This window comes from Pelobates fuscus, chromosome 1 (assembly GCF_036172605.1).
Source record: "Pelobates fuscus isolate aPelFus1 chromosome 1, aPelFus1.pri, whole genome shotgun sequence".
In the NCBI taxonomy this organism is placed as follows: Eukaryota; Metazoa; Chordata; class Amphibia; order Anura; family Pelobatidae; genus Pelobates; species Pelobates fuscus.
The window spans coordinates 127,308,494-127,332,849 of record NC_086317.1 but is presented as its reverse complement, the minus strand read 5'-3'; the positions used below and the strand labels follow the sequence as shown (position 1 = coordinate 127,332,849).

Sequence of the window (24,356 nt, the reverse complement as noted above, 5' to 3'; positions counted from 1 at the left end):
CTTATGCCACTTACATCCCACACCCAGTCCAAGAGATTAGGAGGGCTTTCATTAAGATGTCTACTTAATATGTAATAATGTACTATGTTTTCTGAATAAATGGTTACCTTGCTTTTCTCTTTTTGCCCACTTTATTTACCGGCCTACAGCATACATCGGTTTCGGCACACCTCAACCGACTATTTCCTTTTGATTTATTTCTCTTCAACAGAGTATTCCATATCATTAGAGAATGCCCCGAACACAAATTGGAAGGCATGGCCTGAAGTTGTGGGAGGGGCTATAGACCTACTTAAGGGACTCCCCCCTTTCCCTCACTTACCTTCGTTGGTCTAGACGAACAGCCTCACCCTCCACTCCCATTAACTATATTTTCTCTATGTAAGCCCACTTTATTTACCGGCCTACAGCATACATCGGTTTCGGCACACCTCAACCGACTATTTCCTTTTTATTTATTTCTCTTCACCAGAGTATTCCATATCATATGAGAATGCCCCGAACACAAATATATATATATATATATACACTTTTTTAAAATTATTTTTATTTATATATAGCTATATATATATATATATATATATATATATATGCATTTATATTGTTATACTACCGTATATACTCGAGTATAAGCCGAGATTTTCAGCAAATTTTTTGTGCTGAAAAACCCCAACTCGGCTTATACTCGAGTCATAGTCTGTATTATGGCAATTTGCATTGCCATAATACAGACAGGGGGGAGAGGGGGGCTGGCAGAGCTGTACTTACCTTTCCTGCAGCTCCTGTCAGCTCCCTCCTCCTCCGCGCCGTCCGTTCAGCACCTCGGTCAGCTCCCAGTGTAAGTCTCGCGAGAGCCGCGGCTCTCGCGAGACTTACACTGGGAGCTGACAGGGGGAGCTGCACAGACCGCGCGGAGGAGGAGGGAGCTGACAGGAGCTGCAGGAAAGGTAAGTACAGCTCTGCCAGCCCCCCTCTCCCCCCCACTGAACTACCAATGACACTGGACCACCAGGGAAGGAGCCCCCCTCCCTGCCATGTATCAAGCAGGGAGGGGGGACGAAAAAAATATATAATTAAAAAAATAATAATAATAATACAAAAAAAAATAATAATATAAAAAAAATTAAAAAAAATAATAATTAAATAATAAATAATAATATAAAAAAATAATAATATAAAAAAAATTAAAAAAATAATAATTAATAATATATTAAATGCCCACCCCCACCAACACATACACAAACACACACTGCATTACACACACTCACACTTCATTCATATACACACACTGCACTCACACACACTGCACTCACACACACTGCATTCATACACACACTGCATTCATACACACACTGCACTCACACACACTGCATTCATACACACTGCACTCACACACACTGCACTCATACACACTGCACTCACACACACTGCATTCATACACACACTGCACTCACACACACTGCATTCATACACACACACTGCATTCATTATATACACACACTGGAAATAAATATTCAATTAATATATACGCACACACACTGCACTCATACACACACGCACTGCACTCATACACGCACTGCACTCATACACGCACTGCACTCATACACGCACTGCACTCATACGCACACACTGCATTCATTATATACACACACTGTAAATAAATATTCAATTAATATAATTTTTTTAGGATCTAATTTTATTTAGAAATTTACCAGTAGCTGCTGCATTTCCCACCCTAGTCTTATACTCGAGTCAATAAGTTTTCCCAGTTTTTTGGGGTAAAATTAGGGGCCTCGGCTTATATTCGGGTCGGCTTATACTCGAGTATATACGGTAAATGCATTTTTAATTTAATATATATGTATATTAATATCAAAATACAGTTAGAACAAATTAAAACTGGTATATAATTTTTTCAATTTATTAATTGACTATTTTTATTAAAAAATATTATATATATATATATATATATATATATATATATATATATATATATATATATATATAAACAAATAGAAAAAACTCTTGCACTCCAACTCTAAATAGTAATATTGCCAGGTGCCAAGTCCCAAATTCATAAAAAATCAAAAAATTACCGGCACTCATGGGCTTCTTTCATCCAGTTTATTTTAGGTGAAGATAGTCAGGTCGACGTTTCAGCTCCCGATCGGAGCTTTCATCAGGACACCAAAGACATTTTACATAGCATAAAACAAACATATATAGGACAAATAAATCACATTAACCAATAAGCACTGACCTTATCAGCTGTATTCCATTCGCTCCGATGCTCGGCGTGCACTCCGTCCTATTGCGCATGTCTAGCGCCGGTATGGACTTCCGTGTCACATGATCGGGAGGCCAGGTCTCTGGTCTGGTAGCGTCATAGTAACTTAGCAACGGCTGATGTAATCAGCTAAGGTTGCTACTATGTTTCCAGCCACCGTCAGGAGAACTCTCCCTTCTAATACAGAGCCAGCCCCTCGGTGATTGCGGTTTATGCGGTTCCGACCGTGGTGCTCGCCGAGCATCCCAATGGATTCAAGCACTAGCAAAATAAATATTACTATTCATATCTAAATCTCATCTCCATTCACTATTCATATTCAAGGGACGATTGTGTTGCAAGCTAATAACTAATGATCAAAGATAAAAAAAAGAACAGAGAATAAAAAGCTGTGTGTATGCTCAAAAGGAAGAATATCTATACAAGTGCAGATATATACCAATTCAATTATATGTAAATACAAATTAGTGTACATCACCAATAAAATATTAGTGTAATATAATGTTTATGTTATATGAACAATATTTGTTCTAGTGATTTGCTTATGAAATGCAAAAATATTAATTAATGTGCAGTGGTATATTATAAAATGTTTGAGACTTACGTGTGCCTCAATGTACATATAAGTGTATAATATGTGCCACAACGTTATTAATCTGCCCCTGATTAACGGTAGGGTGAAAAAAGAAGGGAGAAAATACATGCCAAAATGTATATATTACAAATTTATTAATCTGCCCCTGATTAACGGTAGGGTGAAAAAAGAAGGGAGAAAATACATGCCAAAATGTATATATTACAAATTTGTAATATATACATTTTGGCATGTATTTTCTCCCTTCTTTTTTCACCCTACCGTTAATCAGGGGCAGATTAATAACGTTGTGGCACATATTATACACTTATATGTACATTGAGGCACACGTAAGTCTCAAACATTTTATAATATACCACTGCACATTAATTAATATTTTTGCATTTCATAAGCAAATCACTAGAACAAATATTGTTCATATAACATAAACATTATATTACACTAATATTTTATTGGTGATGTACACTAATTTGTATTTACATATAATTGAATTGGTATATATCTGCACTTGTATAGATATTCTTCCTTTTGAGCATACACACAGCTTTTTATTCTCTGTTCTTTTTTTATCTTTGATCATTAGTTATTAGCTTGCAACACAATCGTCCCTTGAATATGAATAGTGAATGGAGATGAGATTTAGATATGAATAGTAATATTTATTTTGCTAGTGCTTGAATCCATTGGGATGCTCGGCGAGCACCACGGTCGGAACCGCATAAACCGCAATCACCGAGGGGCTGGCTCTGTATTAGAAGGGAGAGTTCTCCTGACGGTGGCTGGAAACATAGTAGCAACCTTAGCTGATTACATCAGCGGTTGCTAAGTTACTATGATGCTACCAGACCAGAGACCCGGCCTCCCGATCATGTGACACGGAAGTCCATACCGGCGCTAGACATGCGCAATAGGACGGAGTGAACGCCGAGCATCGGAGCGAATGGAATACAGCTGATAAGGTCAGTGCTTATTGGTTAATGTGATTTATTTGTCCTATATATGTTTGTTTTATGCTATGTAAAATGTCTTTGGTGTCCTGATGAAAGCTCCGATCGGGAGCTGAAACGTCGACCTGACTATCTTCACCTAAAATAAACTGGATGAAAGAAGCCCATGAGTGCCGGTAATTTTTTGATTTTTTATATATATATATATATATATATATATAAATATAATTAACACCATTCTATTATTATTAAGATACACTTTTATTAATGGTTTATGTATGTTTTTGTGCATGTAAAAGTACTTGGATATATATGATCCAAGTACTTTTATTTACTTTATTAAACTTTTTATAAATTTTTGTTAACTTTAGAATCTTTTTTGCAGGCAATAGGGGGACTGACTGAGAGCTCTGCATAAGCCAACTATTCCTGCCATGTGATCACAAGGACCACGAGATCAGATGGCCGGGGCAGGGCGATTGGGCAGAGGGGGCCTGCCTGAGCTCTCAGGCAGACCCCAGGATCAGGACCGCAGTCAGGGGAACGGCGGGGACCTGGTAAGTACAAAGGACAAGGGGGTCGAGGACCACCCCTAAAAGGACAGCATAGAACGCCCGCCATCCTTAAGGGGTTAAACTGTTAGCCGGTTTTCATTCCCCCAATTACGTGTCTGTTAGTCCTCACATTGTACAGTGCTACGGAATGTGCTGGCGCAATATACATAATAAAATAATAATAATTACAGAGAAACTGTTCATAGACTTCTCATAAGCCAAACAGCTGAACATCCATCATGTGGCTTGGGAAACATATTGTACCTATGCCCATTTGTCATTTTTGTTATCTCCTTGCAATAGTGTGTAGCTGATACCTACTAGTGTAAGAAATACACTCTAATAATTAGTACCTCTTGGTGTTTCTCTTTAGTGCATGGGAGAAGATATAACACATCATCAAAATACCTTATTTGTAATCTTAAAGCTTACTACTGCTTCATTTCTTTCCAAATGTCTATATTAGTATTATTTTTTGAAACAAAATAATCAATTATTTATTGATTTACTCATTCACCTTTTTTGTCGTTGTCCCCCTTCTTTAGTTATGTAGGATAATATTTTTGAAATAACATACATACTATTTTCATTTCTTTAGCCTTTTACCATAGATTTTATATAAGAACTTTTTTATATAAGGCTTAACGTGTTTGGAAGTACTCATGATATTTGAAGTTATTTGGAACGCAAGATATTTTCTTATTGTTCTGTGAATTCATGATGAGTTATGGGAGTTGTGACTGTAATAGAAGAGATGGGAATGAGATGGGAGGTGATGTCAATATGATGGGGACTAATAATGATGTTGGAAATCAGGGTGGGCTGATTGCTTCCAGCTGATGTGCTAGGCAAGGCTTAGCTCAGAAGACCTAACGGAAATTCCTTCATGGAAATTCTGGATATGGTAGTAGAGGCAGAGAGTGGCACCTAGCAGAGCCCAGGTAAGACGTCAAATTGTTCAAAACCATTATGATTCTTTACTATTTGGGGGCACCAGGACACTTGTGACACCAAGTCCACTACAAGAATCGGGTGTTTGGTGTGTTTTATTAAGGGACACTATAGTAACCAAAACAAATTTAGCTTAATTAAGTTTTTGTGTACAGATCATGCCTCTGAAATTGTTATTCTCAATCAGATGTAACTTACTTGAAATTTTTATCTTGTGCTCCTTAAATTAAACTTTAATCACATACATGAGGCTCCTGCAGGGTCTAGCAAGCTATTAACAGAACAGGAGATAATTCTAAATTAAATGTAAGAATTTGCTATTTGAAGTGTAAACATTAGATGACTCTTTACAGATAGTGTTTAGGAAGACTGTGCAAATCACATGCAGGAAGGTGTGACTAGGGCTGCATGAACAAATGGATTTAACTCCTAAATGGCAGAGAATTGAGCAGTGAGACTGCAGGGGCATGTTATATACACCAAAACTGTTTTATTAAGCTAAAGTTGTTTTGATGACTATAGTGTCTTTAATTCTATCAACCCCAAATGGAACAGACTTTCTTAACCTACTCCCAAACACAACTCTCAACCCTTAATTGGTGCATTGCTGCTGTGCTTATGAACACAGCAATGTTATTACTTTGGTGCAAGCAAAGCAAGGTGTACACACTTATAACTTTCTGTTTCCATAGTGATGTTTTAAATGTAGTCAATACATTAAATGGTATACCTGTCTAAATCAGTATATATGAGAAAGTGTTATATCCTTTAGCCCACACATACAACAGAAATTATGTATAGTATGTGTAATTTTCAGTGATCTTACAAATAAGAAGGCAGGATCATGCCCTTGTTCCATAGCATTGAAACAGTTGCACAGTAGGCATGTATTCTCTCTCTGGCTAATACAAAGTATTTTCTGACACAACTCCCTCTCCCTTTGAAGGTTGTTTTTTGGGGGGGAGTTTGTGTCGTAATGGTAACAAACACGGCTTTTGTCTATGAAAGCAAATTATCTATAAAAGCACTTGTGGAACAAAATTACGTGATACAAATAACTGCCTTATGGCATTGGTAACCACGGTGATTGCAACAGTTTTTAAACGTTGCCCTATAATTGCTGTTCATAAATTAGCCTTAATGCATATTTTGTATGAAATGCTGTTAATTATTTTCTATGATTTATGTTTTTTTATAGTTACGTCATAATGATATTAATAAACTGAGAGATGTACATACTATTAGAACTTATCGGGGCTCTACAAACATCTCAGGGACGATAACAGAGCCCTATGAATAGGTCTTTTGCCTGGAGCACTTTTATATTCAAATGTCATCTGCAGCAAGACATTATCTGTAGCTGCTCATATATCATAAGTGCCAATTAACCCTCCTCCAGCAGTACTTATTGTACTAAAAATTGCATGCTACAATGGCCACATTTTCTGATTAATTACAGCATTTTCAAGTTAGATCTTTGAAATCTTAAATCGCATATACCAATTAATTTCTGTGGTTATGTGCCTTTATTTCCAGGATATTGGTTTTATGATTGTGAATTGCTGCCTGCTATATATTTAAAACACAATAGTGATAGTTATATAATAGGTGTTCTTAAATAGGACTCCTGGCATAGTAATAGTAGGTGTATATGTTATGTAACTGTATGTTCCTTTTAATATCCTAAAGCTATTTCACGATGTTAAGCTGCTATTATTACAATTGTTCTCATTTAATTACTCTTTAATTTATTTCATGTTTTGGCAAAGATTTAACTTTCAACAAGGCATCTAATCTAGGCTTATAATATAGCGCTTTCAACCTTAGAAGGATGGCTTGCTAGATAATATAGATCATTCAATGAGTCAACATGACAAATAATTTACTAGGGCTAATTTATCACAGTGATGAGGAATAATAGGAATTATGTGAAGTTTTTCTGGAATTGTCAATTTGATGGTCTTTTTCAACTTTTATTATGGGTGCCTCTGGTGTTTTTTTTTGTTTTTTTTTTGCATTCATTTTTGTATAACTCATTCCATTTATTAATAGTTTACATTATGTTTGCACCAAAGAAAAGTATTCTGTTTTTTTTTAGTGTTCTCCTTCACCCGTTTTATTTTGGTGCAGAAAGTGATGCAGAATACGCAAGAATATCCGCAAAATAAATGTTAAGATAATGGAACATAATTCTGAAGGTTCATAAAAAATGTAAGAATAGGCATAAAATAAAATGCAAAACGTATCAGAATACTTTTATAGTGCTATAATAAACTGAAAGAGATTTTTTATCCCCTGGCTCCAAATTAATGTACTTTACAAAAATCTGGAAAATCTGTGTTTTACAGGGCTACATTTGGACCATCATTAGCATTATGTAAAACTACCATCCCGATTACAAGGAATATAACAATAGTTTTTTTTTCTAATTACAGGACAAAATTGGTAGTATTGTATTTTTAGAGTTTACTATGTAGAGCAAATGGTCAAATAGTTAAAATAAAAGAATGCATAGAAAGAGCATCTGGTATATAAAGTACTAATTAAAATTAATCATGATACACAAATAGAAACAGAGACAGAGAAACAGAGAGAGCAATAACAGAAAAAGCAATGTGGGAACTGGAAATCGGTTAGCTGACACTGAAGACAGATTAGTCAGGAGAAAACAGAAGCTGTTTTGAGAAATGTAACCATGATGCCATGATGTAGAGCAAACGTATAGGGATATGTTGAGTAATGGTAGTGCAGATCAAAAGAGTAGCTAGAAATGTAACTTTGTTATGATCAATGTAATTTTCTGTCTAAACACCCAGAAAAAAAAAAAAAAAACTCAAGGACATAATGTAGGATGGGGAAGGGCAAATTGGACTAAACAGAAATGCAACACTATCACAACATATATGGCTATGGAAGAGGAGAATACAGAGACATTAAAAAAATAATTTTATAGGAATGCTCTAAGCACCATAACTACTACAGCAAAGTGCAGTGGTTATGGTGCCGGGAGTACTCAGCAACCCCCATTGTAAGGAGTAAAACTGTTTTAGAATGGTTTGACCTCTTACTGGTGGACTGCCGGGCGCTGCTCCTGCCTCCACTACACTTTAGTGAGTGCTAAAACCTCCTACTCAGGGGCTTCTGTTAGCTCCCCTTAGCTAACCCCTGCAGTACTGAGCTAGCTCATTGGCTGAGAGTTTCAGCTGATTGCTCTCAGCCAATGAGATAAGTCCTGCACTGCCAGGTTTACCTCAGTGAAGAGAGCTCCTGACTCTCAGTGAGGAAATGTGGAGGTGGGAAGCCACCCAGGTGAAAAGGGATACTTTTCCAAGGTGACTTTATTCCTTACAATGGGGCGGTGGGACACTCCATTGGGCTATAGTGGTTATGGTGACAAGCTTGTCCTGATGCTTGACATGTCCCTTTAATATGTTTAATATGTATATAGAAGTTTCCAGATGCATTGTAATATAATGTTGTAACTTGTAACTTTTATTTTAAATATTTCCTAAACATTTTCAATGACTAAATTAATTTTACATAATTTACATATTTTCCTACATAACATTTTTTGGGGGAATTCTGGTAATGAAATGTTATTACATATAGTTGTATTTACTAAATGCTGAATTTTTAGGAATTTAAAGTAAAATTCAAATATGTTAAGCCAAGATGTATGCCAAATTAGAAAGAAAAAAAAAACATCTCTAATCAGTTTTGTTTTCAGTTCGATTATTTGGGTATAATATTAACAAATTCAATATGAACCCCAAAAATCCACATTTTAGTCTGCATCTCTAAATTAGAACTGAGCAAGGCTCTATACCAGGCTTCCCCAAACTCCGTCCCTCCAGAGGTTGTTGAATTACAACTCCCATGATTCTCAGCCTATCTATTTCATTCATAGAATCATAGCAGTTAAAGTTCGGCAACATCTGGAAGGCCGGAGTTTGGGGAAACCTGCTCTATACTGTCAAGATTTACATATTGTGCTTAAGCTAGTAATGGTAACTTAACGTATTTTGCATTGATTAACTAACATTATATTTTCTACATACACTTAGTCTGAGAAGTACCAAGCTCATTAAATTTCATTTAGTAGCTTATAAATTTAATTTGCATAAAGAAACACTACAAAAGCTGGCAACAAAGAAGAACTGTTACATCAGGGTATCTAACACAGGATGTTAGGTTGGTTCCAAGCAATCAGAAATATATTTGTTTCATGCAGGGTTATTTAGTAAAGGGAGGATCCAGAATTTCAGAATAGCAGGACTGGAAGAAATACTCCAAGTTAGCCATGCTTCCAGCTACCTCAAATTTGAAATTCACTTTAAATTCCTGACAATTCTCACATAAGTAAATTACCCTATCTTGGTTATTCACTAAAGTCGGAATAGCCCCATGCCAAATAGGGCAAAATCATGCGGACAGGGCGATTTAGACTGCAAAATCTGGCCATTATTCACGCTATTTACCGATGTCCAGATTTTGCAATTCAGGCTCTCAACGAGCCTGAATTAAATTGGGATTTTAGCTGGACTCTGCAAGGCGGCTGAAATCCAACCCCACATTTTTTGAAAAATCTAAACCATTTGCCCACTGGCATCTCTTACAGCCAGCAAGCAAAACCTCTATGGGCTACAAGGGTTACACATGTTGCAGCTGGCCAGAGCTTGTCAGCCAGCTGCCACATTAAAAAGTAAAATAAATAAATAAATGAACAAAGCTTATGGGTGACAAAAATACCCGAATGGAGATAGGATCTGTAAGTAATTCTACATTCATGCAAAGACATGTTCACCCCCATAAAATTTATATTGTCTTCCCCTTGTGTGGCTAGGGGTCCCCAATCCCCTAGCCACCTTCCCCTTAAAAATTATTTAACCCTACCATCCTCACTCACAGTAATAATATGGAGAGGATTACAAAGGACTAAAATAAAAATCACAGTGAGAGCACGCAAGCGTCCATAGGAAAGCATTGTAAATGCTTTCCTATGAGACCGGCTGAATGCGCGCGCAGCTCTTGCCGCGCATGCGCATTCAGCCGAGGAGGAGGAGAGGAGGCGGAGAGGAGGAGGAGAGCTCCCCGCCCGGCGCTGGAATAAAGGTAAGTTTTAACCCTTTACTCTCCATCCAGCCCGGCGGGAGGGGGTCCCTGAGGGTGGGGGCACCCTCAGGGCACTATAGTGCCAGGAAAACGAGTATGTTTTCCTGGCACTATAGTGGTCCTTTAAGGGTTTAACCCCTTAAGGACCAAACTTCTGGAATAAAAGGGAATCATGACATATCACACATGTCATGTGTCCTTAAGGGGTTAAGGGAACTGCAACATAGGGTACACTGTTGCAATATATAACTTAAACAAAATACTTCAAAGCAACATAGTATACACTGAGCAAACTTTCTCAACACATTTACCTAACATTTGAGTCAGCCCGCCCAGCTGCCTGTAATTTTGAGCTTTTTCTGATGAATTAGAAGCAGCCTTTGTACATATTTTCGTTTTTCACTACTTTCTTAGCTATTCAATTTGTTCACTGTATTCATTTTTGTAAAAATATTTTCTATAATTATATCGGTTTAACACGGCTATGATTGAACGTTAAGTTTTAAGTTATTATCTGTCAGGGCAAAAATGTTAATTTTTCAAAAATGTATGCTAAGGGTCACCCCCTCAATATGCCCATGACAATGGATGATTGAGCGCCCTTCTAAATCTATGTCATATCTGGGATTACAGGAACACTGATAATTTTATTAACCCCTTAAGGACTGAGCCAACTGTACACGTTGTGAACAAAACAAAACGTAAACAAAACCTGGCATTTGCGCTATATGTCTGTCCAACTAACTATATGTTATTTTTTTAGTTCTACATGACATTTTAACTGTCAATGTCATAATACTGTTTGCTTTTACTGCAATAAAATACACATATTTGTATTCACATATTTTGTGTTTCAAAACAGTAAAAAGTATCACAGCAATAATATCGTCCGTGTAAGTGCTGTTTGTGCGTGAAAAATGCCACTTTTACTGGCGATTTCATCATTGTAATACATTTGACTGTTTTGAAACACTAATATTTGTGTTCAGCGAAGTCTCCCGAGTAAAACAGTACCCCCCATGTGCAGGTTTTATGGTGTCTTGGAAAGTTATAGGGTTAAATATAATGCTAGCAAATTAAATTCCCTATACTTTCGGCATGGGTTGTCAGGCAGGTCCCGCTAATTGTAATTAATTAAGATACCTAATTATGTAAAAATATTAAATAAATATATATGTAGAATTAATATATGTATTATTTTAACAATAATTATATATATATTTAATCAGTATCAGTCTACGTGTAATTTATATTAATAGTAAAATACACCTCGACAGTGTATGTGTGTGTGTGTGTGTATGTCTATTTGTGTTAGGTGCTTATGATAGTACAGTGCGAAATACCATAGATAAATGTAGGATAATAAAAGAGCAAGTCGGTTGTGGTGTGCCGGAACCGACAATGAGGTAGGCCTGAGAAAGAAGAGGGCCTACCAAGGAAAAGAAATAGAAAGGAAATAAATGTTAAAATGTGGTGTGGTGGTAGGGTCATTCAACTCTAACCTCGAATGGTAATGAGCAAGGTAAAGAGAGTGCATTAAGTAGGCTAGAGGTAGCAAACCAGCCCCTCACACAAATCCAGGCAAATTCCCTTAATACTTGTGTTAGGTGCTTATGATAGTACAGTGTGAAATACCATAGATAAATGTAGGATAATAAAAGAGCAAGTCGGTTGTGGTGTGCCGGAACCGACGATGAGGTAGGACTGAGAAAGAAGAGGGCAAAATTTAAGTAAACAAATGTATTTACAGACAACCAATACATATACATTTTATCAACCAGACATGTTTTTGAAAGCATCCCTTAATTCTTGTACTGGGTTAGGTATGTACCGTGAGTAAGTGGATGACTTCCAGTTGGGATGTTTACACTGGAGGCTGTGGACGCGGCTCCTATACGAAAGGAATGCCCTGAGTAGTTGGCTGCGTTGAGGCCCAGTTGTGCGAGCAAAGACCTGACGTAGGTCATGAAGGTTGTAGTGGTGAGTACGGAACCTTGCAGCTGTAGTAATGGTTGTGAGGGTAGTAAGTTATTATGCTGTATGTAGGCATCAAGAACCCTGACTGGACACCATCTGTTGTGCGTGGGATAGTACGGAATGTTTACGGGTATGTGCTGACTGGTTTTGAAGTGAGGTAAAGTCAGGATGTAATGATCCATATGTTTTGTCAAGTGGGAATAGAGGAGGAAAGGAGTAATTTGGGTCGTGGAGGTTGTAGTGAATTCTCTCGGTCTTAGAAATCCATAGAAAGCTATGTATATTGCTGTTTTGATGATGGAGTTTGTATTGATGTCAAACGGTTTTAAGTCAAGCAGGTTAGATAATGCTTTAAAGATATGGTTATCTATGGGTAGCCTCTGGGCTGTATGTGTGGGTTCTGATTTCTGAATACCTCTGAGTATGATCTTAATTTGGTGAGAGACCATGAAACTGTTGTTATTTGGGTGTAAGATTAGCATGTGGTGTTGAATGCCAGTGAGATAGAGTTTGATGGTGTTATATGACATTTTAAGTTTAAGGTGGCAAAAGGAAGCAAACCCCCAAAAAGATGTCATAACAAATGGTTGCATGATGTTATGTTCCAGAAGGAATCTTTTGAATAGTGTGAAAGCTCTGTTGTATGTTTTGTGTGTATTGTTTGAAAGTGCCAATTGGGACAATGTCCTGCTACGCTGCATGATGGTTTCTAGTCCAGTATGAGTTGTTGAAATGTTGGAGTGATGGTGGCTGTGGGCGCCGCTGACGGGAGTGCTTGATGAAACGCCTGAAATTTAAATCGAGACAAATTGTCAGCAGCTGTTTTACATACACCTGGAACATGGAAACAACATAGGAAAACATTATGACAAGCTGCCAACCAAGTGAGTTTCCTCAGAAATCTCATAATCGTAAGGGATTTGGAATGACCTTTGTTGATGATGTGACAGGTTGCCTGGTTATCTGAGTAGCAACGAACTGGCATGTTTGCCCATAAATGACCCCATGCTACAGAAGCCGCCACAATGGGATAGATCTCAAAAAGAGCTGAGGTAGTGGAACAACCTTCCAAATCCTGAACTGCTGAAGGCCAGCTGCCCCAAAGCCATTCGTACCCAAAAATTGCTGCAAAACCAGTGGTAGATGCCGTATCTGACCAAATGGTGGGAGATGAGTCAGTCAATTGAGGGAGGAACATACTTTTACCATTCCAAGTGGATAAAAATCTCTTCCACATGTTTAGATCTGCCGTAGCTTGGGTATCTAAGGACAACCTGTGCGTGTCATATAGGAAAAGTGGAAAAAGATGCAATAGTCGTGATATAAAGGAGCGGCTTTGAGGTATGATGCGCATAGCAAAATTTAGTGATCCCAGCAGAGACTGTAGCTCTTTGCGGTTGCAAGTACTGAGCTGAAGGTAGCTGTTTATGTAAGTAAGAATATTCACTATCTTATCGTGTGGTAGGCTCGCTTGCATTGTGGCAGAGTCTAATTGGATACCCAGAAAAGTGATAACCGTGTCTGTCCCCTCTGTTTTCTTAGGGGAGATAGGTACACCTAGTTCCTCAAATAGCTTAGTGGTAGCTTTGAGACTAGTAGGAGGGGGAGTGTTCTCCTCGACCAGTAGGAAATCTTCCAGGTAATGTAATACCGTAGGGCATCTGGCTATGTTCAATAGTAACCAGCATAATGCTTCAGCAAATGTGTCAAAAATAGCTGGGCTACTTTTGGACCCAAAGGTTAACCGGGAGGAAAAAATAGTAGTTCCCGGACCACTTGATGCCATGCAGGTGCCACAGTGTGGGGTGGATTGGTAGTAATTTAAAGGCGTTGGTAATGTCGGTCTTACTGAGCCAGGCTCCAACCCCTGCTTGTATGATAGCGGTAAGGGCGTGATCTATGGTGGTGTATTGCAGGGAGAATTCCTCAGAGGGGATGAGGGAATTAAGACTGGGGTTGGCCGATGAGTGGGGTGCCGATAAGTCAATGATGAGTCTCTGTTTTTGGGAAGATTTCCCTGTGACAATACCGATGGGGTTAGTGCGCCATTCTGTTAATGGGGGAGTTTTAAAAGGCCCCAATATGAAGCCTTCAGCCACTTCTTGAGCTATGAGGGTGTCAACCGCTGTGGGGTTGTGTTGGGCGGATTGTAGATTAGGGCATTCCAGAGTTCCGACTGGTAAGTGTAGGATACCTGTATGGAAGCCTTCTGTTAAACCAGAGATAAAAAAGTCTATTAGGTGTCTAGATGGGTGCTGAGACATAAATGCAGTGAATACTGGCATATTAATGGACGTTAGGTAAGGCTTGGAATACATTTTATTTGGACACATGGTCTTTGCATGTGCCCTAAAACATTTTGAACAGACATGCAATAGTCTACATCCAATTACAAGATCCAACATTAAAATTATTACATATCTGGGACTTGCCCAGAAACTTGATTGGGCATCCCAGTTTGTCTCGTGACAACTTCTCTGGAACCCTAGAGGAACTAGCTCCTTGCGTGGAGGCATGCTCGTCCGCCGTGTTGGGACAAAGGTTTGTAGTATGGGCTGTGGAGGAGCAGTATGCACAAGCCAGTGTTCTAAGACCTGCAAAGTGTCTGCAAAAAATGACGGTATCAATCCTTCCCCAGTTGGATCGTGTTCCGTACTGGGAGAAGGCTCCAGACACTTTTGCAGAAAAAGACCTATGGTAGTCATAGAAGGCTGAACCACCATATTTGTTGCCCAGGTCTACCAGCTTGTGCATATAGAGATCAAACTCCTCTCTTCTGTTGGGATGGACCGCACAGATGACATCCCTGTAAATATCAAAAGCTAGTACAAATTCAGGGATAGTCAGTTTCCTGTTTAGGCGGGCATCCCTAGACCTGACAACAACAGATACATCATCATAAGCATACGTTTTATTCTCAACAATATCCTGGGAGGCAATCAACAGGGAAGCCAGGTTGACGTCTTTACCTTCCAGGATATCCCTTTTTATATGCTCAGGTATCATATGAGCCGGGCTAACTTCCTGGTCATCCAGGGTGATGGCTGGAGCAACTAATGGCAAGTCAGCTGGTGCTTGTAAAGCAGCAGCGGGTGGCCCTGCTAGAGTAAGGGCCGTGGTGACCGACTCAAGTTTCTCCAGCCTGGAGTTGACCTTGCTCATGGACGCCATGAGTGAGGATAACATGGCATGTATATCTCCTGGGTTGGACTGGCTAGGTCCTTCCCCGGCATCCATGTTATTTGTAGATGTGCGTAGCAGTTTGAAAAGTTCTGCTTTCCTTGCTGTAGCGGGGTAGGGGATTTGTAATTTCCTCAATTCCGTGGTTATACGTGGGATCGTCCAGGATCTGATCGATGCTGGACTGGCTAGCTCTCCTCCTTGTGTGGGAGTGACAGCTCTAGCCGGGGTGCTAGGCAGGGAGAAATCCTGTACCCCTTCCTGAGACATACTAGAAACAAAACAATTAATTAGTATAGGAAACCTCCAAATTGTACTGGCAGGCTAGCTAGGCCGGATGGCGAAAACATTATACTTGTTTGGTGACAGATGAGGCCCTGCTAATTGCCAAGCGGCTTGAGAGGCTCTATCTATGCGTTGGCGCGAGGGGTTATTGAGGCCACTCGTCGTAGTGGCAGGAGTTTTAGGCCTCTCGGTGACTGTAAGACAGAAAACAGGGAAAGGGAGTGACAGGTGAGGCCCTCTCTATGCAACATGCGAGGCGGCTAGCTAACGTGTGGCCCGATGGGTGTTTGCCTCTGAAACGTTTGAGGCGGGGTGTTGGCCTCGCGGGACCACTAACTGATGGCGATTGCCAAGAAGGGATAAATACCTATTGGGATGCCTGTGACCCTATTGCCAGCACTCGAACCTAGGGGGATGAAATGAAATGAATGGTAGAAATACCATATGAGCAGGTGTACGTACCTGGTAGTATGACAAATTCACAGGAAAAACCTGTGTGGAGCAAATATATATAAGCTTGACAGCCTGAAATGGGTAAAAGAAAGTAGTATGATGAGTGTGGATTGTTGGAAAGAAAACAGACTTATAGCCTGTAGCAGCAATGTTTTAAGGTTTGCTTGCGTATTATTGCAAATAAAATGTTGATACTATGCAATAGATATGTGTTACTCAGAAATGTTGGCATGGCTTTAATAAGATATCTGAGGGAGGCCGTGGCCTATGTACCAACAACATATGTGTTATATAATAATGGTGTGTAAGGGGAACATAAAATGTAAGTTATATATATATATATATATGTATATTACTGTGCAGGAAACGTATGATTGGTTGGATCAGTACGTGTGATTCAACCCGAGTATGCATGAAAAGGAATTAAATCCTTATGTGTCATGGTTAACAACAAAGAAATGAGTCCTGTAACAAAGGCTGATTTAATTGTAATGAAATGGATAATTAAAAAAAAAAAAACTCCAGTAAGCGTGGGCGTCCAATGGTCTATACAGAAATGTTAGCTGGTTTCATACCCTTGATGTAATAAGTGATACCTTAAAAATAGCATGAAAATGGTCTGTCTATTTACAAGCAACTTTTTAACCAAATGTAAATACATGAAATGATGAAATGTAACTCACGAAAAAGATCTATGTGAAAACATAGCAGAATAACCGAATCTTAGTATGAAGGGAAACAGACGTTAACATGAATAGCTTAACCGTATGCATTTTAATGCGAACAGCAATCGTGCATAGAATATACTATGAATAAGTGCCGACCAGAAAACACAAACCGAAATGACAATCGTTTAAATGAAGCAAGGGAAAAACAGTTTGCACGAATTGATCGCTTCTCTAATACGCATAATTTAGCCGAACAATTTGTAAGAAATGAAGCCGTGAAAAAGGCTTTGAAATGCGACTGTGCAAGGTAAACCGTAAAGCGATGACCCGTGCTGTACCGTGCGCCGTGGGAACCGATCCTGGAGTGACAGGTAGGTCTGACTTACGGTTTAGGAGTCCCCGGGACGCGATCTACGACGAAGACCCGGGTAAGAAGCTGGACGGACGGAAAAGGCCTGCAAGAGGATTCCTGGACACAGCTTGCTGCAGAAAAACTTGTGGGTAAGAAAACCAAGACGGCGTCTGAGAGAACCCGGAAGTGGATCCTCATTCAACTCTGACCTCGACCCCCACACAGACTTAAACCTAGCCACAACATGGAGCGACAAGATGGTGCCAAACCAGAGACTGTGTGACCACGTGTGTGGGGGTTGGGACATTCCCCTTTGTGACTAAAGGAGCTGAGTCATCTATTGCTGTCTATGTGTTAATCCATTTACCTATGCATAATGTTTTCCTGTGTATGAAAAGTAGGTTTTCAGTGATTGTGTGTCCTATTGGTTATTAATGGGCTTAATGTGATTGGCTGTTTGTTTAGGCCCAGTTTGATTGGTTGCTGTTCCAAACCTTTGTGAGTTTACTAATTAGTTTACTTGTATGCAAATACCTGGGTGTGCCTAATAAAAGTCAGTTCTTGTTCTACCCTCAAGCTGTGTGTGTCTGCTTTTCTTGGGGGAGAGCTGTTAGCTGACTGGATCTTCGTGAACGGGCTGACATCTGTGGTTTGGCGGCGGGAAGAAGCTGTTTGGACGAGTGAGCTCAGTTGTGCACAGGGGACCCGTCACACCCCATTTATTAAAGCTAATTATTGTAGTAGCCCAAACCATTCTTACAACAAAGACATTGAATGCTGGATCAATGTATTCAATAAAGATATGAAAAAATAAGACATTTGTTTAATGAGATTCTATTTATCTATAAGAGGACTTGGAAGAAAATCACATCACATTTTCGGTTACATTTATTCTGGAATAAAGGTGGTTCACAAACCTTCTCTTGCCACTGTGTAGTGCAGTGCTGGATGCTTTATATCATATAATCAAATTCTATAATCTGCTCTGTAAAACGCATTTAAAAATGTAGGCTGCAGCTGGACAAGTTGAGCTGCATGTGCAAGAAAGATTAAGAAAAAGAAGGATGGATGGGTAAAATAATGGAATTAAATCAATTTATAGTATGTGAAAAGTATTTAATAAATATGTGATTTGCCTTCGTACCTCTCATAGATAGCATTGTTACCTAGGGGTGCCTAGAATGCAATTCATGTTCTGGCGATGGTTCTCTGGTACTGATTTGAATCAGAAAATGTTATCTTACTGCACATCCCTGGTTCTAAGTCTCTGATTCCTTCATTACTTGTACTAACAAATTATTCCTAGACCAAAAATTTAACAAATCTAATTTCTAAGGCTATTTCGTAAAATATATTATATTCAAATCTCAGGCACATAATTCTTCTGCTTGTGATGTACCTCATCTATTCTCATAATCTATTTGTAGCGAGATCTATACACTTCATTCTTCATCACAAGACTTTAGAAATTACATTAACCCCACAAAGAGACAGCTTCAGTTTGCTTTTTTTTGTACTTAAGGACACAAATACTATTTGCTTTTGTTTTGTGTGTTCAACCACATTTCCATTTTTCTCATTTATTGCAACAACAGATATTGTACACTGTTTTAAAAGGACAAAAATGGCTTTAATTTGGTGTGACATACACATATATGCATTCTCATTTATTATAAAAAAAAACTAAATTCAATAAAAAATTGAAAAAAATGCCAATAATAATATGTGCATAATTAGTGCATTTTAGGAATAGTAATTCAGTAAATATTATAAGCAAAAAAAGTTAGGCCATGGGAGAAAATGGGTATAATTTGCATTGTCCCTATAAGGTTGGGGGTAAATTTATCAAAAACATCTGAATACATTTAAGAACTGGGTAAAATGTCACAAAAATATATCTGAATAAAAAAGGTATATAAAATTATGCAAATAACGTGAAAATATAGAACTTAAAACATTTATCAATATAATGGCATCTCTAGTTTCCCACAGCCTTCCCTTTTATTCTGTATTCCTTTTTCTTACCCTATTACCCTATAAATGCATACCAATTGTGAAAGTAGACACCAAGGGGCTTTATTGCACAGCCATTTTAGCATTAATACCTTTCAAAGTTTATGGCATTATTTTATTTTTGCTTTTTTTGTTTTATACATGCACATTGCAGTTTAGCGGTTTATTTTGTAAACTTAATGTGTGCTAAGGTAATAAAAATCACTAAATTGTGCTCAGCTATTTTTTCCTTGTCAAGTTTTTATGAAAATGCAGGACTGAATTTATAATCTAATAACCAAAAGTGGATAGCACTTAAAAAATAAATAGTGCTTGTAAAAATAAGCTGCAATCACCTAAAGTGACAAAATAATCCAAAAACCAGAAACAATTGTTGCGCTCAATATATACTTAACATACATTGATCAAAGAAAATCTGTAACAAAAAAAATCAAAAAATCTAGTGCAGATTGTCCTTATTATAGTAATAATACACTGTTTCATATACATATATGAGGGTTACACTCACATTTACCAGAGCCCTATCAACCCTGGCTCTAGGTGAGAAAGGCTCCACTTGAGAGGGAATAATTCCCACAATGCACAGGCTTGAAGGCTTTGAAGACTTTAATTCTCAAAAGATGGCACTTTTAGTATGAAATAGCTGCAGGGATGACAGAACCAGGAAACCCCAATAACATAGTATAACAACTAATTTTATTATGCAAAAAAACATTAAAAGTGTGTACTCAAAGCATTGGTGGGCTATACAATATAGTGATCCCACAAAAAAGCTCAATTGCAGCATAAAAGTTGACTTGTGTGTGTTACTTCCTGGTTTCCTCAAAATGCCAGGTTCCAGCTCCGCCTCCTGATGACTTATCACGTGACGTGTTTCGCCCTGCCTCCTGTGCTTTGGGCTTCCTCAGACTAGGAAGCCCAAAGCACAGGAGGCGGGGCAAAATGCATTACGTGATAAGTCATCAGGAGGCAGAGCCGGAATTTGGCATCTTGCGGAAATCAGGAAGTAACACACACAAGTCAGTGTTTTATGCTGCAAATGAGCTTTTTTTTGTGGGATAACTATATGGTATGACCCTCCAATGCTATGAGTAAGCACTTTGAATTGTTTTATGCAAAATAAAATTTGTTGTTATACTATGACATTGGGGTTTCCTGATTTCTGTCATCCCTGTAGTTCTTTAATGGAAGTTTTACTCTGGTATTCATATTATAATTAGAAATATTAACACATTATATATAAATATAAATAATAAGACATGGAATTGATAGGTTTGTATTATGCATCATCTTGGGAGAGCATTTCAGGGTAATATGTCAAAATGGAAGAGAGACAGACAGAAACAAAGATGAAGAGAGAGAATTCATAACTGTGAAATGTGCATTACAGGAAATAACGCCTATAACTCATTTCAGGGTTAAAGGGACACTCCAGGCACCCCGACCACTTCTGCCCATTGGATTGGTCTGGGTGCCAACTCCCACTACTCTTAACCCTGCAGCTGTAAATATTTCAGTTTTTTATAAACTGCAATAATTACATTGCAGGGTTAACTCCACCTCTAGTGACTGTCTAGTAGACAGTCACTAGAGGGCACTTCCTTGTCCACAGCACAGAAAACCTGTGCTAGATCGTCGCTGGACGTCCTCACGCTATGTGAGGACCTCCAGCGTCGCTCATTTCCCCATAGGAAAGCATTGAAATGCAATCAGAGGGAGGAGCGGCGCAGAGGACTGGGGGGTGGGAGGGAGAGGGGACCTGCAGTGCCAGGAAAACTGATTGTTTTCCTGGCACTGGAGTTTCCCTTTAAGAATATTTTCCATTACATCGTTTTTAAATTTGAATAGCTATATATTACAGTGAGGAAGGGATTTTTTTTACTTATTTATTTATTTTTGAAAACATGACTGTTCGTAAATGTGGCTGTAGCGGAACGCTGGTCTCTCACAGACTATTTACGCTGGTAGTCCAGGTGTGGCTCAGGAACAAGCAATAATCCCAGGCACAGTACCGTCAGTGAGAGAATAATCCAGCAGTATAACACGCACAATCAGCAGTAAAATCCAATAGTATCCCATCACCTTTCCCAATAACTGGACGACACACAGTGTCAGGAGCAGAACTGAACTAACTTTTAATCACACAACTCCTGCTTTTATGCAATGCTCCCGTGCAAAGGAGCCACCCACAATAATTAGTACATTAACCAATAAAGTACAAGGTACAACCCACACATCTCCTCCCATCAGCTTATCTGTTAACAGAATTAAAATGTACATATTTTCCCCCAAGTTCTAGATGTACCTCAAATACAAAGGGTACACCCCTAAATGTGGAATCCCCTGATAGCCCTGATCTGGGTGAATTACATATTCAAAAATCACCCAGATCAGACCAGGGGTTCGGGAGTGATGGGGGTTAAAAAGTTAGGTGGAGTTCCCTTCAGGTCCACTGAAGCATGGCTTTCCAGACCAAACTTTCCAGCCCAAACTAGTTCCAACTAGTCTGGCAGTGTGCCTGGGACAACGCCTTGGTGGAGAACAATGGGACAGGAAAATCCATCATGCCCAAATACTGTCTTTAAAGGGCAACACCCCCAGGGCCATAGTCACATGGCAGGAGGCGGGCAAGTAAGCCCCTCCAAAAGCCCATGGCAAACTCTCCTAAAGGGGTGAGTTTGCTACATATCTCCCCTTTCCCATTGAGACTATCCAGACTCCAGACCTCCCAGCAGTCTGGTGCTCTGATAGTCTGCCGGCCTTTCTCAAAAGGTGTAGTTGTCCAGATGGTCTCCTGCCATCTGTGCCCAGTTGTAGATCCTGGGTCTTGTGGAAAAACAACCAGGATGCCTTCTCCCCTGGTTGGACAAAGCTGTTGCTGGGGACAGCGGGTGCCGGGTGGGTAGAAGCCAGCGGCACTCTGCCCTGTAGTCAGCGGTTCCACTGGGGTGGTTGGTGGGTCGTCAGGCCCCAAAACAAAGAGGTAGAGAGGGCAGAGGCTACCTGCGCTCTGACCAGATGCCAGCTCTTCTGCTGGAATGGGGTCAGAGAGTGCTATCCCCAGGACCTGGTTGTGGATTGGTTGTGGAGAGGAAGGACCTTTTGCCTCTTCATCCTGGCATTCCTGTGAGGGTGGTTGGGGATCTGGACCGGCTGTCTCCCCTTTCAATAACATACTCAGCCGCTGGGGAGTGAGACCGGTTGTCTCCCCTCCCTGTAAGGCATTCTGCCGGTGGGGAGAGAGACCAACTGTCTCTTCTCCCAATAACTCCTGCTGCTGTTGGGAAGTGAGACCAACCGTCTCCCCTTCCAATACGATACGCCGCCGCTGGGGAGTGAGACCAGTTCCTATACACAATCTATACACAGTCTTATAGAAGTCCATACACTGTGCTTAAAGGGCCAGTAGCCGAATAATAAAAATCCATCATGCCCAAATACTGTCTTTAAAGAGCAATACCCCCAGGGCCATAGTCACATGGCAGGAGGCGGGCAAGCAAGACCCTCCAAAAGCTCATGGCAAACTCTCTTAAAGGGGTGAGTTTGCTACAGTGGCATTAAGGGTGATGGTGGCTGGGCAAAAATCCACTTCAAAGCTCAGTGACAAAGAGGTTTCTTTCATTTTTTAATGGAAGTTTTTTCCTAGGAGTCATTGCTGTTTCTCCACTTAAGTGATAGATATATGTTGAATCCAGTTATTACATGATACAGCAACTACACTGTATTCCAAGCCTCCTCCTCATTCTATGAATGAATGAGGCACTGGAAGACTTAATACAACAAATTAACCATTTAGTCACCGAGTTATAAAGTAACCAAATTGCCAACTTACTGTTTTGGTACGTGAGGCACTTAGAGAGAGCAGGATGAGAGGAGTAGTGGGGCCTACTATTCACTACACTATATGCCTCCCTTCTCACTCACACTCACTGTGAGTTAACAGGGAAGCAGGAGAGCAGACACACACAGCATTACTAATGCTGTGTGTGTCTGTCAGCATTCACTGAGAGCAACTGTAAATTGGTTAATGGCTGATATTGACAACCCTAGTATAAGAGCTTTTAATATAAGCATTTACCATCAGAGGTATAGGTATGTCTGCATGCCATGCTCTGCAAACAGACACCCATTGTAGAGAAACCTTTATTGTGACTCTCATGGCATGCCATTCCACCATGAAAGGGTTACAGAAGTAGGAGTTCAATAAAAAATATAATTTATTCAACTTTTACAATGAGGTTATATATTTTAAATATTAGCATATCAAAGCTATTCTTGATGAGAGACGTAGTGCATTGAGAAAACACTTAATTCGTTGACAAAAGTTGTTCTAGAAAGAGAAGATACCTGGTGTAGGCTGAGGTTTGGGACTGTGAGTAATTTATGATTCTGAGAAATATGAGGAGATCAAAGACATGAAGTTATGAATCCCTCAAGATGGAAAAGGAAAAGAGCTTTCTGACTAATATAACCCAGTATTGATTGGGTTGGATACATTTACATCTGTAGTGTTTTGCTGTCATATGATTGTAGCCATTGAAAGGGATGATTTACTTATGTCTAGTCTAGAGCTAATCAGTTTGTTAACATTTTCACTTGGCTGCAAATGTGTTGGCTGTGAGGGTTTCCAGCATATAAATTGTGTGATTTTCAGCATATAAGAAACTGGATAATTGCACTAAACATTACTGTACTAGATGTTAATAGATTTTTTAAACACCTAAAAAAACAATCCTAGCCTTCCTTTTGTTAAAAAACGTGTTAAACACATTATTAGAGAGTCAAAACTGGAGAAAGCTCAGCCTGAAGAAGTGTTATATTTGGTGTAACCTCCATAGTGACCACTAGAATGCTTCTGCTAAATGCTCCCAATTTAGCAATATGTCCTATATCGAATGCATTTACTGTATACAATTACTAATTTCCACATCCAATTATTTTACATTAATCATATTCTTTGTTGTATAATTATAGTTTTTAAA

General features: G+C 39.2%; 1 protein-coding gene across 1 annotated transcript in view; it reads right to left on the bottom strand.

The window, feature by feature from the left end:
* PTCHD1 (patched domain containing 1) overlaps window positions 1-24,356 on the bottom strand; it is a 277,207-nt gene that overhangs the window by 202,001 nt on the left and 50,850 nt on the right. The window lies entirely within an intron of this gene.